The sequence below is a fragment of the Aythya ferina genome, assembly GCF_964211825.1.
Source record: "Aythya ferina genome assembly, chromosome: 9".
In the NCBI taxonomy this organism is placed as follows: domain Eukaryota; kingdom Metazoa; phylum Chordata; class Aves; order Anseriformes; family Anatidae; genus Aythya; species Aythya ferina.
In genome coordinates this window covers 14,787,398-14,801,064 of record NC_140305.1, presented here as the reverse complement: position 1 = coordinate 14,801,064, position 13,667 = coordinate 14,787,398, and the positions used below count along the sequence as shown (strand labels likewise).

The window sequence follows — 13,667 nt, the reverse complement described above, 5'->3', positions numbered from 1 at the left end:
GAAGGGATTCTGCAGCCCAACATACTACAAAGCTCTGGCCATTTTGCTGGAAGATCCTAGCATTGATATCCCAGCATCTGTTAGAGCCGATGTATTTTTAGATGTACATATGTTATGGATTTTAAGACTTCAAGAAATGGAAACACATCCCTGAATGGGCTGCTTGCAGAGCTCCTTCCAAGGTGGTTTAAAAAAAAAAAAAAAAAAGGATCTCATCTCATCTGAATTACTCCTATAAAGATTTTTGTTATGCCCTTCTCTCCCAGATAATGAAGATGTCTGGTTTGAGAGATTTCCTTCCCACAAACACATTTAGCACTAAACTCGCTCTTTAAGAGTCTCAGGGATACAGACTTTGAGCACCCTGGTCCAGTGGAAGGGACCATGGCAGGGGGCTTGGACTTAGATGATCTTTAAAGCCCCTTCCAATCCAAAGCATTGATTGCCATATATAAGGCTTGGTTTACATGTCCTACTGTAGGATTCTTTTCTTAACAGTTGTTTATCATTTTGTTGAACTGGAACCAGTTAGGTTGATTTTCCAGTCAGGGTTATATTCCAAGCTAAATGAATGCTTATGGCTGCATTATTTTTTTAGTTACTTATTGTAATTTTCAGCCAAAATTATTCAGATATTTGCAAGAATAAGCCAAGGGAAGCACATCATTTGGTTTGTTTGTTTCTAATGTTTAAAGTAAAAGAAGCTTTGACAACCATAGTTGTTATCTTTGTTGTGGAAATAAATTCCATCATGTTTTGAAGTGCTCTGATACCATCTTGCCATTTAAAAAAAAAAAAAAAAAAAAAGTTCTGTCTTCAAAGCTGTTCAAAGCTGGGCTTGGTGAATGTACAGCATGCAACACAGAGTTTTGGGGGCCTTGCTGAGGGGAACGGGGTTAAGACAAAATGTTGAATAACTACCCAATGCTTATGCGCTCACTGTCTGTCTCATGGCCCAGCAGAAGTAGATGATTAATGCACCAAATACATATATCTAAAGGCTGCGTCCAAATGTTTAGCAGAGTTCATAGGCATAGCCATTCTGTTCTTCTTATTTTTGACCCTTTAAACGGAGCTGTTTCCATGCTGTGTTGCATGTGGTGAGCCAAAGGCTACTTGCTGTGGTGCCACGGCAGGTGCCCGGTCTGCGAGCCACTGCTGCAGCTTTTCTGAAGAGCATAAGCTCCGTCAGCGGCCTTCTTTGAAGGGTGGCATGGTATCCCAGTAATGGTTCCTCTGCAATTGCTCTGCATGTATTTGAGGCCTGTTCCTGCTGCTGAGGGTTAAGATGTGCTGAGCACCACTGTCTCACTGCGTTCAGCTGGAGCTGACAGCTCCAGATACCTTGCAAGAGTAAGCACTTGACATGTTAGAAAAGTGGAGCAATCAGCATTTTATGCATGTCAGGATGTGATCATGCTTGTTTTACTTCACTCTTCAATAGGCTTTCTCTCCAAAAAACAGCTCTTGTGCTTAATAAAGTCCATGTCTTCAACCGAAAGGCAGTGGGTTTAGTTATGGACTGGTTATGAGCAGGCTTTTGCGTGAAAAAGTTTTCTTTCACTTCAGCTGTGTGCCTAGCACATTAAATTTCAGATGAATCAAATAAGATTTTCTTTTATATTCATGTAAAATATGCACTGTCAGTTCCATGCAGGAACCATGCGTTCCAGAAATGTGGGTTCCTCACACACTTTCTTATTGAGGTGTGCTCTTAATGCCTGGTAGGAGTCACAGCCGCAGAGCACCTGTGTGCATTTACATGGCTGTGTGGCTGACAGGATTTGCCTGATGGTTAGCGGGCAGAAATGAGCACCAAAATCTTTCCTAAATCAGTTCCGCTGAGGCCTACCCAGGAGCAGAACATTCTAGAACCATTTGGACCCAGCCAGGACCAGCTGTGTCCTACAGGCCACGCCACACCCTCCTCACACACCGCCTCACGGGCTGCCTGCTGACACGCAGCCAACAAGAGGATGTTGACACCCTGGTACAAATCCCCAACCAGCAGGACTTTGCAGCCTCCTTGGGGAGGTTCCTGGGGCCAGGAGCACCCACCCCGCACACCTTGGGGCCGGGTCAGCATGGCGCTGCCCCCCTCACAGCCCCTGAGGCGCAGAGGCAGCCCCACACAGGGCCGGGGAGCCGCACTGCTGCACCCCCATCTCCTCAGCTCGCTGCGGGCTGGCCGAGAAGGAGGTGGTGCTTGGGCAAGCAGCAACGGGGAATATGGGTTGTAACAGCCTTTGGGAAGGCTCCCAACAGTTCTTTGCTGGCTGAACTCCATTTAAATTGTGTTAATGCAGCAGAGACTTGTGTGTGTTATCTGCTGATGAGATGTGAATGATGCAATATTGATAGAGAGGGACGAAAGGGATGACTGTCTGACATGGAAATGTGAGGAGACGTAGCTGCTTTACCCTAAATCACATGATCTGTTCTTAAGACAAATTGCGTTGTGTCTAATGTGGAAGTGTTACACTGACATCTAACACCATTCCTTTCTGTGGAAGCATGAATGTTGGAAATAGACCCCTGTGATCAGTGAAAAATGTATTGAATTTAATTCCTCTTGGCACTGGAGAATCATTTGTATTGTCCCACCATGGCAAGTCAGTGATAGCAACCTTGGTTTTGAATAGAGAGCATTTTATTATTTATCATATTTAAGCATGCTCTTCTCTGAAGAAGTACTGCTTTTAATGATAGATATTTGGTGATGTGAATATAAAATACGTCACAATTTCTGGTATCTTTTTAATTTTATGGATGGCACAGCTTAAAACCGGGAACATCAAATAAAATAACTGCTGCCGAGAGTGAATGAAAGTTGGCAGGTATGGCAGTTTAAAATAGCCCGATTTTCACCCTAAATATAGGCTGGTTTAATTGAAATCTAGTGGTAGCTATGAGACAGCTGCTATATCAAAGACCAGTGACAGCCTGCTGAGGTTAAAAGAATACAGGCTGCCTGTATCTCTGCTGAGATAAAGTGGCATCACAGAGAGCAGAGCAATAGATAGATTGATAAAAAGTTGAGTTCTTTAAAACACTGATTTGTAAAGCCTTTATGCAGTTTTATTTATAGTTTGTTTGTCTCTGTCCTCCTAATAGAATAGGTTTCTGCCTAAAGTCAGAAGTGTGATGCAAATCCTTAGTTGCTCTTAACTGCTTTAGCCCAGCAGGAAAAGAAGCCACCGATATGTCCGCTCAGAAATTCTGCTGTTTAGGAACAATAATAGAAGAATTTCAACTTCTTCCTGTTAGAGACTTTCTTACAAATGGATATTTCAGCTCCATGAGGTCAGCCTTCAAATGTCACATGGTTTAGGGGAGAACCCTTAGTATATTGAAGCACAGTCCTATGCTTGCGTACCATAAACTGAGTGATCTAATATAGCGATCCTCATCCCCAGCAGTGCAGTTAGTAGCCCACTATCCGACCCCAGTAACCAATAGGACCATGTGCAAAGAGACCAGAGATTTAATTCTAGGAAGCAGTTGTCCCTGTTTGTTGCAGGTAAAAAGTGAGCATTTCTCATTATGCTGCTGCTTTCAATATTCTCTAATTAACAAGTACTTCTTTTAATTTCCATGCTTTCTGGTTATTACTATTTTTTCAACCTCATACAGTCTAAACCCTGAACTTTCAGACTTATCCTCCCTGGCAGCTATTGCCATTCTTTTTGCTTTCTACTTCTTAATTAATATTTGCCTTGTTCTTACTAAGGTAAGTCTGTACTTTTTCATTATATGAAATTAGAAGTAGATAAGCTTAGTTTCCAACTAAGAGAAGCTTTAGAAAGCTATAGGACACCTTCATATCTGGATTTATTTTCTTTTATTTTGACTCTCAGAAGTGCCCCTAAGATCTTCTATCAACCCTATCAATCAAATGAATCATCGAGTCAGAGATACGGTGTCTTCCATGGCAAGTTCTGTGGTGAGTTCCTGATTTGCTTGATTATTGCACAAAAACAACACCTCTTCATGGCTATGGGTTACTGCTGAATGAATACAAAATAAGGTGATTGAAAGTTCATCGACCTCAGTATTTGTGATTGCTGTCAGGAAGATGTGATTTCAATTCCTTTTCTTGGCCTCTTATGCTCCTTGAGCTGGCAGAATCAGAAGGAGCATTAGAAAGGCAAAGCAATCTGCCTAAGCAGGAGATAGAGCATCCTAACAGCAGTCCCTCTGGCTGAGTAAAGAGCAAAACAGGTGGGCTAGGAAAGGAGGAAGAGAGCTTTCTCTATGGGAGAAAAGAGAGACAATCCACGGAATTACTGAATGGTTTGCACAGACAGGCCAACAGGTGCCGTTGTGATGGATTAATTAAGTATTCTGATTAACTTATTTGGATATTTATAACGTGTTCTTTGCTGATATCATTATACATATGTTATACAAACAAAAAGCAGTTTGGGAAGAGGAGCCAAAGATGTTGAGATACCTCAGAGGTTTTCTTGTACTCATTACTGCCCCAAAGATATTCCTAAGTATCACATCATGCAAGTATACTTCTCTCCGCTGGACTGCCATGAAAGTTAAGACATTCCAGGGAGGCTCTTTGCACACTGCAGGACGGGGCAAAGAGGTGGGAGGCCATCCCAGCATGACTGCCCCACGTGTGCAGGCTGCCCAGAGCTGAGCTGCTTGACCCCAGGAAACCAGTGTGCTTCTGCTGAGGCATCTAACTGCACAAACAGCTTCCTCCCTGGCAGTCACCTGATTTCTTAATGCTGTTGTTTATGTAACTAACTTTAAATGGTTTCAGATAACCGGATTACTAAGGTTAGACCTGTAAAGTGTATATGAGAATGCGTTAGAGTAAAAGGCTGCCTCTGACAATGACCACTAGTGGACTTAGAGAGTAGGTCGTACAGCAGTGCCTCCACACAGTGGAAGATGGTAGAGCAGAGCTTCATCAGTCTGTGCCTCAGGATATCTTCAGCCAAGAGTGATATCTGTTTAATAGCTATGTAAAATTCCCACTGATGTTTGGGTGAGTTTTTCATGAGAAAAGAGATTCCAGTCATCCCTACTGAGCAAACAAAGAAATAATTTTGCATGATTTTTCTCTGCATTTGGCCACCTCCAATTCTGCTTTTCTTACACAAAAGCAACAGTTAAAATCATGACATCAAAACTTCCAAAGCCATATGAACAGAACATTTAATCAAAACCCATAAACAGAGAAAACAAGGACTTTCACTCATAGACTACGCTGCATCTCTTGAGGAGCAGAGAGTATATTTATTAGGCTTCTTTTTGGAGGGAAGGATTTTCAGTTCCTCAAATAGATAGTTTTGAACAGTTCATTTCACAAAACATGAGAAAAGAAAGATTGGGGAAAAATTGTATTTCTCTGCCTCAAAATTGAGTTATGGGCAGAGTGTTTGCCAGCTCATTTTTCTTTCTTGTGTGAAACAGACATTTGCGAGTTGCAGAAAATGAGCAACAGGAAAAATTGTCTAAGCCTGCATAAGGAGGTTAGATATTTACCTGTATAATTTACAAGGACTTACAGACACTGCTATGCTTTTATACCTAGGAAGGCCATTGTGGACACACTGCACAGTATTTTCACCTTATAACGAATCAAGCCAATGGCATGCCCAGATGGGTCAACTCTTGTCTGCCTTGAAGAAATGGGAGTGACAGCAGCTGTAAGTGAACCACTCTAAACTCTTAATACTCATTTTTGTAATCGAACTTGAGCTATCAGGCAGATGCAAGTAACATATTTTAGTGACTTGGCTCGCAAATAGAGCCCACAACATTTATGAGGACTTAAGAGCTCATTACACGGCCATCAGCACTCTCATTCAGATAATGGAGGGTCATAGGAGTGAAAACAGATCTTTTGGAATTACTTTCATGATGGGTGCTGCATGGGCTGGAATGGTTTGGGGTTATTTCTTTGCCAAACTCTCCACGTAGCTAATTGAACCCAGAAACACGGGGGACCACTTTGAGAAGGACACGATAAAAGGCAGTGGAATTACAGCATTCACCCTGGAAAAAAAGTGAATGCTTGAGGATGGTTTTGAGGCTGTGTTGCTGAACTGCCTGCTGGGGTAAACCCACAACAGGATGTCACAGTGGAAGGCAGGTTACAATTTTTTATAGGTAAGTACTGTATGGGCTGTTTAACTGAGATGATTGTGTGCTTGTATGTTAAGAGAGTCATGAGAGGGTTTCCTGTTTGCTGCCAGGCTGGAGCTGGGAAGGACAGCCCTTCAGAGATTGCAAAAGATCCATCTCCTTAGCAGTCGACACTATGGATACATAGGTATCCAGTACAAGTCCTCACTTAGTTAAGCAAATGCATGCAGTTTCTAGCAGTTTGGGTTTTTTTGAATGTGCCCAATAAGTAAACTCTTACTGGTCGGTTTGCCCTACAGTTGCCTTTTACTGGGTTACCTTAGAGTTAATGAACCTTGTTAACATGACAAATTTAAGAAAGCACAGAAATGGAAGTAGGCTGGTGAAATACATGGTTGTGTTTTATTATGGAAAAACTGTGAGGACAGCAAGAAAAGAGTACAGCGCTTCATTGCAGGAGCTAGTCTTTATTTTCTTAAATTCTGAAGACACGAAGTATAAAAGAATAATTTCTTCTCTTATCAATTGCATGTCCCATTAGGCAAACACTTTGTCTTTTTCAGTTTGAGGAGCTATAGTTATGAAGGCTCACAGTGCCTAATTGCTTTGGTTTAATAACAAATTCTCATACTAAAGATGTATGGTTTGTGTATATTGCATCAGCAAATAATATTTGTTAGCTGCTGCTGCACTGGAAGCAAAAGGGAACATAGCACATTAGACCTCTTGTGTTTTTGTACATCCATTTCTAAATCCACTGTTAATATTTTTGGGTTCCTTGGTAAAGGAAAGAATGCTGTATGTCATTTGGCATCTGAAAGACGGTCTCTATCAGACTGTAATTATTTTATATATGCTTAATACGTGGAAGAAAAAAAATAGCATCCTCTTTTGGGGGGAAAGAAAAAAAAGGAATGCTTCATGGGTTAGCAGTTGTGGAATGAACTCAAATCCAGAAAATCTAGCCTAGATTTTAGTCTCAAGCCTGAATCTGTGTTAAAATCTTTTCAGGGTGCAAACAGTCTGGAGAACAATACGAGGATTACGTTTGTTTTATTATAAGTTTTTGTTTTTTTTTTTTCCTTCTTTCCCTTTAGCTCTGATGGGAAAATCAGGAGACTAAGAAAGGGAAAACAACGGTATTGATAGAGCAGAACACATCAGCCACAAATAGTCTGATATTTCATTATTTAATTTCACACTCACTAGGCTGCAGAGGCATAACAAACTGTGGGGAGAATAATCTAAGGAGGGTGTTGGTGTCTACTTGACAATGGTAACATTAGAGTTTAAAGAGGTCTGGCGGCTTTCTGAAAGTAAGTGCATGTCCTTCCTTCTCCCTCTCCTCCATTCAATATAGATTAAAGTGACCTCTGGAGATAAACTCTACCCCCTTCCCCCCCCCAGTAGTTCTGCAGTGTAGTTTTTATTTGTACAGTATGTGAAAGAAGAGTTCAGATTAAATTCCTGGCCTTTCAGAAAAGTTTGTCTGTTCCTTAAAAAAAAAAAAAAAAAAAAAAAAAGGAAAAAAAAAATAGAAAGAAACGGAAAGAAAAAAGGCTATTTTATTTTAAAGCCGGAGCCTCTTTCATGGTCCCATGATCTCATGAGTTCTTTGGCTGGCCTGTGACCTTTCAACCTTGCACTACATGTTTCTTTTCTAAATTAGCCAGTGTTGAGACATCAAGGGGGGAATATCAATGTTATTATAAAAGGCATCATTCTCTCCCAAAAATGTCAGCGTGAGTGAGTCATTGCACCTAACTGCTTAGCTTTTGTAAGGCAGCAAGGAAGATTTGAAAGTGAGATCCAGAGTCCCCCAGTCCACCAGCTTCTATTTAAGCTGCTTTAAAAAGCAATGTTCCTGCATCTGCCACAATAGAGGCAAAGGAACTAAGCTTTGCTCCATCAGCCACAGAAGAAAAGGGCTGCTTAAGGCAAAATTAAATACATGTGATATAAAAATAGGTATTGCAAATAATTTATTTTCTAGGCTACGCTCAAAAGTAACACTGTAAAAACAAGGAAACAAAAGGAAGTAAGAACTAATTGTGCTGGGTGGTTCTGTCATTTCTTACACCCAGTGTTTGTGCATCTCCTTGTATTCTGGCTTCTAGCAGGTTGAGGAAATTACATCAGATTGAGAGCTCTGTTTTTAATCTTAAGAGCACGTGTTGCCTGGCATTTAGAAAAATCTGACACTGCATGGTTCTGTGGTCCTGCCAAAATAAGTGGTACGGAGAGAGACAGTAACGTTACAAGAGGATGTTGGATTATAAGAGTGCTGAATCCTCAGCACAATAAATTGGTGTACCTTCACTGACATTGCACTGTCAGTGGGCTTGGCCTTTGAGCACCTAAAAATGTACATTCATACACTGTTGCAAAATGCATCCATCTTAAAATGAAAAGCATCTCAGACCAGGTCCATTCCAAATGTAACTTTATTCACATGTAAAGTTACATCAGGAGTGAAGCTGGTACCCATCAAAAACTGTGTCACCTATTCATCATCTTACTAACAACACGGAGAAAAATGCACGGGAAGGATGCATTTACATACTCAAAATCAGATTTTCTCCTCTGCATGTGAAAGTCTGCGAAAATTTGCTGTTAGCTGTCCTGCCAGGTCGCTTTGCTTTAGCCCTAGTTTACTCAACACTGGGTAATTTCTTTAGCGCAGGTAGTGTCTGCGTGTGAGAGCCTCTGCTCGTAACTAAAGGTATCTGGTGCTTTTCAGTACAGTGTTGTCACTTTCCTCATAGTCAATTTCTCTGTAAAAACAGGTTATGTTGTACCTAAATCTGCGTGAGAAAAAAATAAACACTTGAGCAAAACCTAAGATAATTGCATTAATTCATCCAAGTACTTTAGTCTGTAGTGTTTAATGTAGCAACAGCTGAGGATAAAGTGTCAGCTGAGAAATTCCATTAGCATTGCCAGATGCCTGTATGGCAACTGTACACATTTCTTTCTTCATGGCTGTAACTTTTTTTTCTTGCTGAAGGCTATGGGATGTCTATCCCAGTTCTGTGTGCATTGGACCAGTGCTCAGGGACATGCTTCCTTTGAACTTGTGTTCATAAGAACAGCGTGTGTTTGTTTCCACGGGCATTTTTCTTATGCCAGTGCCCAGAGATTGATGATGGTGAGAGTGAGGGGAGATTTATACTTGATAAATCCCTCTAAAATATAGTCAGCTTCTGTATAGAACCTCTTAAATGATAAGAGGAAGTCCTCCAGTTGTGACTCGTGCAGGTAGTGGGAAAAATTTTGCCCTGTAGTGGCATGCTAAAATCACAGATTTCTAACCTAGTAATTTTGGGACCTATTTTGAGCCATTTCATACTATCGAGCTAAGCTCTGTTTATCAAACATAAAATAGGTTAAGTGCTGTGTCCGTCTTCTTCATTCACTGTTGCATACAATTTGGGGGAGCTTTGTTGAAAGTCATATCCACAAAGGATGAAATGTACTTCCTGGGGCAGACCCAATTAGCAGCAGTTTTTCTAATTTTATGGCCTTTATTTTATTTTTATTTTTTTTTTGGCCTTTAAGACTTCTTTCTATTGGGAAATCTCCGCATTATGTATAACACAATTACAGTCCTGCAGGATGGAGTGATTTGTAAGAGGTCAGTAAAGCAACACGTTCCCTTCAGTCACTGCTGAAAAATTGGGTTGTTCAATTCAAAATATAGCATGGGGTGGCAATTACCTATGTTAGCCACATTCTCTGTCTGAAATTATTTGGTTGTTTGTGATCTCCCTCTGAAAACTACTAACCACACACAGAGGAACTCAGCGTTGCATTGAAAGGGAACTGGTCTGTGCCACTCAAGGGTGGAACAGCAGGTTGGCTGAGTCTCGGCTTACCCTGCTGCACTTGTCCTCAGTGTGCAACCCCCACAGCGTCTTTTCCTCAGCAGCCAGGTTTGTGATCATCCTCCTGGAGCCCAAGTCTGGCTCCCCTGAGATCTGGGAGGGATCTCCAGCTCTGTACACCTGTTGAGTGATATTCTGGGTTAACTAATGTGGACACGCAAATCCTAACGAGTCCTAGCATTTCTGTAGGGCAAATGGCTTCTTACCTAGACAACTGAGATCAAACTGGATTTGTCGGTTGTACATACATCCCCCAGCAATTCCAAGGGGATAGTCTGATGGTTTTGGTGACCAAATAAAACAGACACTCTTCCTGTGTGTGGCAGATATGCTTCAAGGGGCGAACTGAAGGTTTGCAAAGAAGGAAATCCTGTGAAGAAGTAAGCAGCTGTAGATAGCAAGGTGTTATCTGGTAAATCCTCTGGATCACTTAATTAGATTTGATTCAGCAAAACACATGTCCAGCTTCTGCTGAACACCAGCCAGTATTGGGAAGGGGGGGAACAGGGAGAGCTTTCATGAATTCCTGTAGGAGGAGGATACAGCAGAGATGAAAAGAGGCAGAAAAGTGACTGAGATACTCCTACTTTGATGAAGATTTTTAATCTGAAGGCACCAGATTTTCTGATGTTTCTGCAGAATGAGAAGTAGCATAAAAGTAAGGGAAAGGTGCTGAGGATTCCGTTATGTGGCATCAGAGAGAGGGAGGAAGTCACAGACCACTTGGGTTTTGCACATCTCCTGTCCCTTCTTCCTCCTTGTTCTGTGCCAGCTGTGTACTTGACACAGTGAATTCAAGTGGGAATGCTCTTTTCTTTTTATGTGGCATCAGAGATACAATGCAGTTTGATAATGTACGTGGATTTTTTGCTGCTCCGGTTTTGCTCTTATTCTCCAGGTTGCAGTAACTCAGCATAGGTCCATTTTAGAACCAGATGGAGATCTGGTGGGTGTAATAGCTTTGCTGCATGAACAATTCTTGATTCGCATCAATATGAAAAAGATAAAGATGTCCAGTGAAACACAAAACTTTTTGAAAGCGCTAGAGAAACAGCAAATGTCCCTGTGAAAGCTGAGGTTGTATAAAGCCTCTGTTCACGTGTGCTATTTTTTCAAGTGTAGCTTTCCCCATTTGTGCCAGATGATTTGGCTCTTCTTCATCATTCTTGTCTCTTCATAATGCTTGGATCAGCTTTTCAGTGGACATCACTTCTTGTCAGGACTGTCAAGAAGTGATCTCCACAGCAGGATGGATTTTCTGTCTCCCTGACTCTTGCTGGCTGCCTGTGTGCTTTTCTCTTCCTCTGCATTTTGTCTACTCATCCTGTGTTTTACTTTGCTCTTTTGTTTCTACCCCAGATCTAGCTCTTTCTGCCAGCCATTAGACAATCTTTTGTTCATATTTTCCAAGCTCCATTCTTTTAACTGAGAGTATTTAGAAAGTGGATCTGGTCCTCAAAAACACAAACACATTTTTATTATGATGCTTTGAAGGTGTTTGTTTCAATGTTTGTTTGTTTGTTTGTTTTCCAAAATGTACCTAGCCACAATCCTGGGTATGTATAAAAAGTTTATCAGTGAACTAAACAGATGTGCCTCGTGTGATTTAAGATTTGTTTGCCCAGGATTGGATCCTAGTCAGGCTTACAAATAGATCCTTTGTCAAAAAGCTTAGATCGACTTTTTTTTTTTTTTTTAATTTGTCTATTTATAAGCTTCTCATTATGATATTATGTGAGCATCTCACAGGCAGATGGTCAGATAGAAGCCTTGTTATCCCTATTTAGGAGGTAAGTAACCTGATGATGGTCATTTAATCAAGAAAGTTTGTGGCAGAGCTTGTACTTCTAGTTGTGCCTCCTGAAGTGGGTTGGGGAGTTACCAGCATAATCTGTGCTGGCGGTTGGTGGCCTCGTGTTTCACCAGAGGAAGAGCAGAGTGCATGTGAATAAGCAGTGTGTGCTGAGGTCTTAGAATTTTATCAGCAATTACATGACTTCAGTCCTTGCCATGGGCACTGTTGTCACCCAGCTTGGGGAAGTGAGATGTATATGAACAAGGGAAATACTTTTGTCTAGGAAATGATCTACAGCTCAGGGGATGGTTCACAAGGCCAAAAATCAGAGGTTTCAGTCCCAGTTCTTTCCTTGTCAGCAGTTAATATTTCAATGCACTTCAGCAGCTGTATGACTGCAGAGGGCTTTGTGCTGCAACCCGAGGGTGCAGCCGTAGCTCACAGAGCTTCCCCAAGGTCGCTCCAGGCAGAGCTGGAAGCAAGCCCACTGTAGACAGCAACTATCCAACCTCGGGCTTGGAGAAGAACAGAAAAGCAGGTATTACTGGGGTCCCTTGTGTGATCCCAAGTCACTGTGTATCAGCCAGACCAGATAAGAGGTTTCTGACTCTGCCTTTCTTCACTATCAAGTACTTTGTCTCTTCAGAGTTTGTATTCCTAGGGTCTGTTCCCCTCTACAGCCCCAAGTGAGAGGGTTGTTAACGGTCTGTCTGGAAGTATTTAATTTTCACTCTGGTAGCAGGAGGAGAAACCAAGATCCTGGTGTTCTGTAGTCCTGGCAGTACAGATTCTTGTATGGATTCCTCTGGTGCTTGTAGTCCGCTGGCACAGTAGTTGGATTAATTAAACAAGATCTCTGAGATAGGTCTCTAAGTGCTGTGTTCAAAGCCCAGGGTGTTGAAAGGGCGAGAGAATCATAGAATCACCTAGGTCAGTAAAGACCTTCAAGGGCATCAAGTCCAGCCATCAACCTGACCTACCAAGTCCCCATGAGTATAAAATTAGAATAAACACCCAGGAGTGAGGATTGAAATAACCCCACATTGTGTAACAGACTTGGTAACCTGTCACACATGCGGTACTCTTGTGCTTACAAAAGAGGTCCTTTTTAAAAACAGGCTGGATCAGACTTTATATTATCCATGGCATATTTTTCCATGTATTTCTGGGAACAAGACCTATTTCCATGCTCCAGAAAGCCCACAAAGTGAGCTTCTGGCTGAGACACACCAAGCTTTGGGCAACTCCAAGCCTCAGGTTTCCAAACTGTGTGCATCACTGAGAGATGCAGCAGGGGACCAGCAGGCGTGACCATCAGATTTCCTAGGAAAGCGACAACTTTCTTCTTCCTTACTGCCATCCTTCTCCCCGGGGCTATTATTTTGCTGTCACTTCTCTCTTACTCATTCCTCCAGAGAGGAAGCAGTTCTGAAGAAGCAAGCTGGATGACCCCGCTTTCCTGTGAATTTTCACAGCTGAGAGGTTTGCCCAACAGGTATGATCTCCCAAAAACTGTGCTGGTTTGGTGCCTGTGCATGGCCGCGGTGGTTTTTCCGTGAGGGTTTTCTGACACCTCTTGCGGTGTAAGCTCACGCGAGTGCTTCAGCTGAAGGTACGAGTAGGTTCCTCTCCTTTTTCCAGCGAAAGCAACTGCTCTTGGAGAAGCAATCGGTGGGTTCTCCCCGCGTTGTCAGATGTGCCAGACGGCGGCCACAAGCTTGCGGCGGGCTCATCTGTCGGCAACTCTTGGCCATCACCCCACCGCACGGGGGGGGGTCGCAGAAGCCTCGGTTCTGCGGGCGGCGGGCAGAAGAGCCCCAGGAGGGCACCGTGCGCCGAGAACGAAACTCCACAGCAGGGACCGCGGCTGCAACTCCCCT

At 42.3% G+C, this 13,667-nt stretch overlaps 1 protein-coding gene across 6 annotated transcripts in view; it reads left to right on the top strand.

The window, feature by feature from the left end:
• GPC1 (glypican 1) overlaps positions 1-13,667 on the top strand; it is a 344,777-nt gene that overhangs the window by 139,137 nt on the left and 191,973 nt on the right. For 3 of the 6 annotated variants that reach the window (XM_084528749.1, XM_084528750.1, XM_084528748.1), the window contains 2 exons: positions 3,858-3,943; positions 5,555-5,669. The gene's annotated coding sequence lies outside the window, so the exon portion shown is untranslated. Of the gene's footprint in view, positions 1-1,924; positions 2,079-2,778; positions 2,838-3,857; positions 3,944-5,554; positions 5,670-13,667 lie in introns of those variants that run through there. The other 3 variants (XM_084528747.1, XM_084528746.1, XM_084528751.1) reach the window with 3 other exon arrangements.